This window comes from Hakea prostrata, unplaced genomic scaffold (assembly GCF_041222555.1).
Source record: "Hakea prostrata isolate BN-2017 unplaced genomic scaffold, UWA_Hpros_2 contig_86, whole genome shotgun sequence".
In the NCBI taxonomy this organism is placed as follows: domain Eukaryota; kingdom Viridiplantae; phylum Streptophyta; class Magnoliopsida; order Proteales; family Proteaceae; genus Hakea; species Hakea prostrata.
In genome coordinates, this window is record NW_028291205.1 from 200,468 (window position 1) to 207,037 (window position 6,570).

A 6,570-nucleotide genomic window follows, 5' to 3' on the forward strand; every position below is an offset into this window, starting at 1 on the left:
AACCACCAACAAAAAGGGGATGGGTTCAAATCAATTAGAGGTTAAAAGAAGAGAATTGCAGATGGAGATTCATTACCTTAATCAGAATCACCAAGAATAGAAGAGAAAAGGTTTCATATCATTAACAGCACTTCAGACCTGAATTCCGCACGTTTCCACAGCCGCCTAATCGCCCAAAATAGCAATCCCGAACATAATAATGCGTTAATAGGGCGAGGGATGCTATTCATAACGATCGGGGGGGCAAAATAGGGTAAAACCCCGAACAGACCAAGGCGGTCGCTTGGTTCAATCGACCGCCACTAGCAACCGCCCCCCATGTATATTGCTATACAAGGGTGCTTTGCTCATGGGGTTGAAGACCAAGTACAACCTAACCCAAATGAAGACATGGGGGAGATCATAGTCCGAAAAATCAATCATAATAGGTTTGTAACAAAGAGGTTAGGGTTTCATCATAACATATGGCTCATGAAAAGGTTATGATCACGGAAAGAGAAGGAATGATTGTTATCAAGAAAATAACAAGAAATCATAGGAAATCTAGTTTAGGTTAATAGAAATATTACCCATGAGGTTTCCCTCACATGGAAGGTTACAAAAGGTTTCCAGAAAGATCATTCAAGGGTTAGGGTTAAGGTTTCAAGAATCTATTAGCTAGGGTTAAGATCATGATGATGATCATAGATCTCATAGAATAGAATGAGATCATGGAATAGATGGTTGCAAGGATGCATCATCTTTTTCCTGATCTCAAACAAGAACAAGAACAAGAACGAAGAAGGAATAATTAGAAATCCTAATTAGGTTAAACATGGATCATGAAGAAAATATAGTGATCAAGTTTAGGTTAACACAAATATCACCCAAGGGAAAGAGAAACAAAGAATCAAGATTCTCCCAAGGGAAAGAGAAACAAAGAATGCACAATCTGAAAAGGTGTTGGGAAGTTTCCAACAAATAAAAGAACAATAGGGTTTCAGATATGGTTACCTCTCATAAGAGTTGGTTACCTCCCATGAGAGTTACCCATAATTAATTCTCACAAAAACAACCCAAGATAGATAAAGGAACATCTCATTAGTATTTCAAAATAAAGAATGGAATTAGAAAGGGTCTACCAATGAGAGAAAATAAGGTTCTCATAAAAAGTGAAAGGAAAGAAATTCAAATCATACAATTAGGGATTTACTAACAAGAATCCGTGTATCCCACGAAAAGACTAAGGAGAATAAAGATTCACCCTAGGGAATAAAGATAAAGAAATCATAATAAAGAAAGTCTTGGAGGATCCAATGAATTAATAGAAAATAGAAGGGTTGCCAATTGTTCCAAGGAAAAACAAGGATCAACTCCTCAATCATGAGGACACAAGGGAAGGTCATGGTAATAATATGAGACCTTCCCCACATTAATAAAGATAGGTAGAAAATTAGGGAAAGTATCATTAAGAGCTTTGGTGGAATCAAATTCAAGGATCATCGCCATATGGCTTCAAGATCATAGAGTGAATTGGGGGATTCACTCTAGGGCTAAAAGAATTAAAGAAGAGGTCATTACAGTAGTGTAATACCCTTCTCATGATCAGAAAATCAGAAGTAGAGAAGAAAGAATGAATTAAAGAAGAAACGAATTGCATACCAACCTTTTAGAAGAGAAACCGCTGAAGAAACCTGAACAAATACTTGAGGATCTTCCTTGGCTTTGAAGGAGAGGTTCTAGGGATCTTCCCACGTTCTCCCAAGGCTTAGAAACAGATTGAGAGTGAAACACATGGAGTTCCCCCTTTTAAATAGCACAAAGAGTCCAGAATTACTAGGGTTTCACCAAACCGACCAAACCGACCCCGGTGGTTGATTGGTTGCCAAAGAGGAAGTTCAAAGGTCGATCCCATGCTATCAAGAGGTTTAGAAACATGGTGGGAATAGTTTACCACGAAATTAAAAGAAATAAAGCTTTTGAAAACCTTCAAAACAGATATTTACCAAAATGCCACTACCTGGACAGCTTGTTCAAAACAAATTATTTAATGGGCCTAACTTCAATATTTTTGGATGGGCTTCTTTCAACACATCATACTACTTACATAGTATGGAGGGAAGTCTTCAAACTAGGTCCAACTAAGCTTTAGGTCCATCAACCAAGTTCTTCTTCACAAATAAATAGTTCAACACCAAATCAAATAAGGTTTCCATAAGGAAACACCATTATCAATATCCATGGGTTTTGGGTCAAACACCATATCCTCTACTGAGATGGCCCACAAAGACATCTTCCTAAGATTTTCAAAGATAGTAAAACTGAAATCACGGTCAAACTTCGAAGTCAACATTAAACAAAACCCGACTTCACCCAAAACATATCGAGTCTTCGGGCTAGATTTGGGCTGGGTGTTACACGGGCGATCCTTTCCGGTATCCTTTCCACTAGAGTCCTAATAGTCCCAGACTACGGACTCATCAACCCTATTGGTTATCCACATATGGTAAACGGGAAGCTCTCATGTCCTCTCACGGGATGGTTACCGGTCTTGAGCGCCCATGAGCCCAAGTGCTACCACGGGTCATTCGGTCTCAATACCCTTCCGAATTGGGTCTGATATAACAGGGGTGTATCCTAGCCAAACACTGCTAGACATCCCTAGGTATGACAATCATTGATTCGGGAAAGCGTCGATGGGCATCTTCGGAGAATATCCCATACTATTCCCTCCGATGTCCAAGGACGAAGTGTCAAAAGGACACTTCCCAATACCAAACCAAACTTAAGCAAGCACATTCTCAGATCAGTCATAACATATACAACCAACAGTTCATCATATACAAGAGAATGTAAAAGCAAAATCAGATTAGGAAATAATAGGTAATTCATATAACATGAAAAATGAAAAAAGGTAATATAAACAAGTGGTACTGATCTCACAGTAAGAGATCAGAATTAATTTATAATAACAGTAAGTAATCTCATAGTTTCACAAAGTAGAAACCAGAGAACAAGCAATCTATGTAGTTAAGGAATTAACTGTCCCTACCTTCTAACTTGAATGGAATCTTAAAGAATCAAGTATGATCTTGACTAAACCTGAGAACACAGTCTTAAACAAGTGCACACAACGTGTTAGGAAAGATGCATAAAGGAAAAGATCATAAATCAATCGAAACAGACCAAGATTGAGGTGGTTCTGTCACTCATTGGTCGATTGATTGGTCTCATTGGACAAGTCGACCAATGAGTTGACCAATGCAGACAGTGGCCTTCAAGAATCCGAATTTTGAGAATCCAGAACCGAATTCGATGGTTCAAAAGGATACAAATCAGAGGGGAATTATCATGGTAGTATTCTAGGGTATAGAGGATATCAAATCATAAATCAAAACAAGTTCTCAAGTTACAACCTAGAAATCATGAGGTTAACCTAATTAGGTTGAACATAGGTTAGGAGGCGAAAATAGAAAGATTAAAGATAATGAACTAGGATATGAAAGAATTCAGATCTAGTAAAGAAAACATAATAATTGGGTTAACATGATCAACAAGGGGATTCCTGGGTTTGATCCAAGAAAATTAGGGTTTCACCCTTTTGGCTCCCTGGACAATAATTGTGAGATCTGGATGAACAAAGACAAATCAAAATAGGAAAAATATAGATGATTAAGTTTTAGGTTAACACAAGGTCACCCAAAAAGGATTTTCCTTTTCACAAGGTAGGTTACCAAAAGTTCTCCAGACAATCACACAGGTTAGGGTTTTCAAAGAATTAGGGTTAGGTTTTCAAGAATTCAATAGGTAGGGTTTAAAAACATGATGATGATCATGAGTCTTAAAGAATATGGTGAGATCAGAGAATTGATGATTACAAGAATGCTTCATCATCTTTCTGATCTCAATGAAAAACAGAATAAAAGAAAGAAAATCAAAGATAGAAGAGAGAGTGAGTGAGATCATACCTTTGCCGTAGAAAGATGAAGAATTCTTCAAGTCTTTGTAAGAGATCACCAAAGAATGCAAGGGAATGGGTTAGATTAGGGTTCTAACTCGTTCCAGAGGCTTAGGAGGCAGAGGAGGCGGAGTATTCCCGAGATTAGACTTAAATAGAAGAGACAGGATTCAAATTTCAAAAACAGAATCAATTGGTCGATTGGTCCAATCGACCAATGAGTCGACCAATCAAGACAAAGAACTTCAAAACAGGGAATTGAAGGCTCGGATCAAGTCCAAACATCAAGGGGTTTTGCACACCTCTAGAGTGACATACCTAGGAGTTAGAAATGCCTTTGAATCAATACGGAGACCATTCAAAGACCATCAACTAATCCAATCTTCATCCGGGTGCAGTTTCCACCATTGGGACACTAGCATCAACACTCATGGATTCCAATCCAGCCATCAAGTCTTCAACAAAAATGGCCCAAAGATGACTTCTTGCCTTACTTCGGGTCACTAGACCTACAATAAACAGAGTTTCCGGATTAGGGTCAAGGCTGGGTTTCACATCATGTCTTCTTCTTTCTCCCATGAAGCTTCTTCAAGGGCATGGTTCTTCCACCGAATCATCACCAAAGGGATGGTGCGATTCGGCAACTGTTTGTCCTTTTTGTCTCTAATCTCGGCTGGCTTTTCATCGTAGGAAAGATCAGCATTGAGTCCTTCGGGTGCTTGCTGATGGTATGTGTTTCGGGTTCTCTATGTACTTCCGGAGCATAGAAACATGGAACACATTATGAACTCCAGCAAGAGATGGGGGCAAGGCCAAACGGTATGCAACATGTCCAACCTTCTCCAGAATCTTGAAAGGTCCAATGAAACGAGGGCTAAGCTTTCCTTTAACATTGAATCTCATCACCCCCTTCATAGGTGATAATTTAAGGAAAACTTTCTCTCCAATCTGAAATTCTAAATCGGTTCTTCTCTTGTCAGCATAAGATTTCTGTCTAGACTGGGTAGACTTGATCCTTTCTCTAATCATGTCAACCATCACACTTGTAGCTTCAATCATTTCTAGACCCAAAACTCTTCTTTCACCGGTCTCGGTCCAATACAAAGGTGTCCTACAAGTGTTACCATACAAAGTTAAATGGAGTCATGTCTATTGTTGCTTGATAACTGTTGTTATAGGCAAACTCAACCAAAGCTAAGTATTCATCCCAATTGCCAGACATATCCACTACACAAGATCTAAGCATGTCTTCCAAGATTTGAATTGTCTGCTCAGATTGTCCATCAGACTGTGGATGATGAGCTGTACGAAGATTCAATTAGGTTCCCAAGGTTTTCTGCAAACTATTCAAAAACCTTGAGGTGAACCTAGGATCACGATCATAAACAATACACACAGGCACTCTTTGCAGACAAACTACATTGTCCACATAAAGCCTAGCTAGCTTATCCAAAGTATGAGTGATCTTCATAGGAATAAAATGGGCTGATTTGGTCAACCTATCAACAATCACCCACACAGTGTCATTACCTTTACTTGTCCGAGGCAAGCTAGTTATGAAGTCCATAGAAATATCTTCCCACTTCCAACTAGGAATAGGAAGGGGCTGAAGTAATTCCGACGGGGGTTGACTAACGGCTTTCACACATTGGCAAGTCTCACACTTGGCAACAAAATCTTCAACATCAGCTTTCAAACCAATCTACCAAAAATGTTCCCTTAAGTCCTTGTACATCTTGGTACCTCCAGGGTGTACTGTAAAGATTGACTGGTGTGCTTCCTTCAATATTTCCTTCTTTATTTCTTCAACCGCCAGCACACAAAGTCTACCTCTAAACAACAAAGCACCATCCATAGACATACTAAAATTAGGGCCCATTTTGGGATTCAAAGCAATCTTCTTCTCTTTCAACTCTTGGTCGGAACCTTGCAAAGCAACAATCCTGTCTCTAAGGGTGGATCTTGCTGTCATAGCAGAGAGAACAAAATCGAAACCTTTGGAAACAATTTCCAAATCAAAGTTCGCAATCAAAGACAACAAAGGCTGACTCAAGGCATTCAAGTCCAACACTTTCTTCTAACTTTTTCTGCTAAGAGCATCAACAAAAACATTAGCCTTACCTGGGTGATACTGGATGTCACAGTCATAATCAAAGACCAACTCTAACCATCTTCTGTGAAAATAGTGATCTTCTCACCGTACAGGTAATGTCTCCAAACCTTCAACGCAAAGACAACGGCGGCAAGCTCTAAATCATGAGTGGGGGTAGTTCCGCTCATAATTCTTCAATTGCCGAGAGGCATATGCCACTACTTTACCATGTTGCATCAACACGCAACCCAAACCAATCTTAGAAGCATCAGTGTAGACTGTCAAACCACCGGAACTATCAGGTATAGTCAAAACCGGAGAACTTGTCAATCTAACTTTCAGCTCTTCAAAATTCTTCTCACAAGCTTCAGTCCACACAAACTTCTCTTCCTTTCTAGTTAGCTTAGTCATAGAAGTAGCCAACCGAGAAAAGTTCTCAATAAACCTTGTATAGTATCCCGCCAATCCAAGGAAACTTCTTATCTTAGTCACATTCTTCGGTCTTTCCCATTCGGCAACGGCTTGCACCTTTTCAGGATCA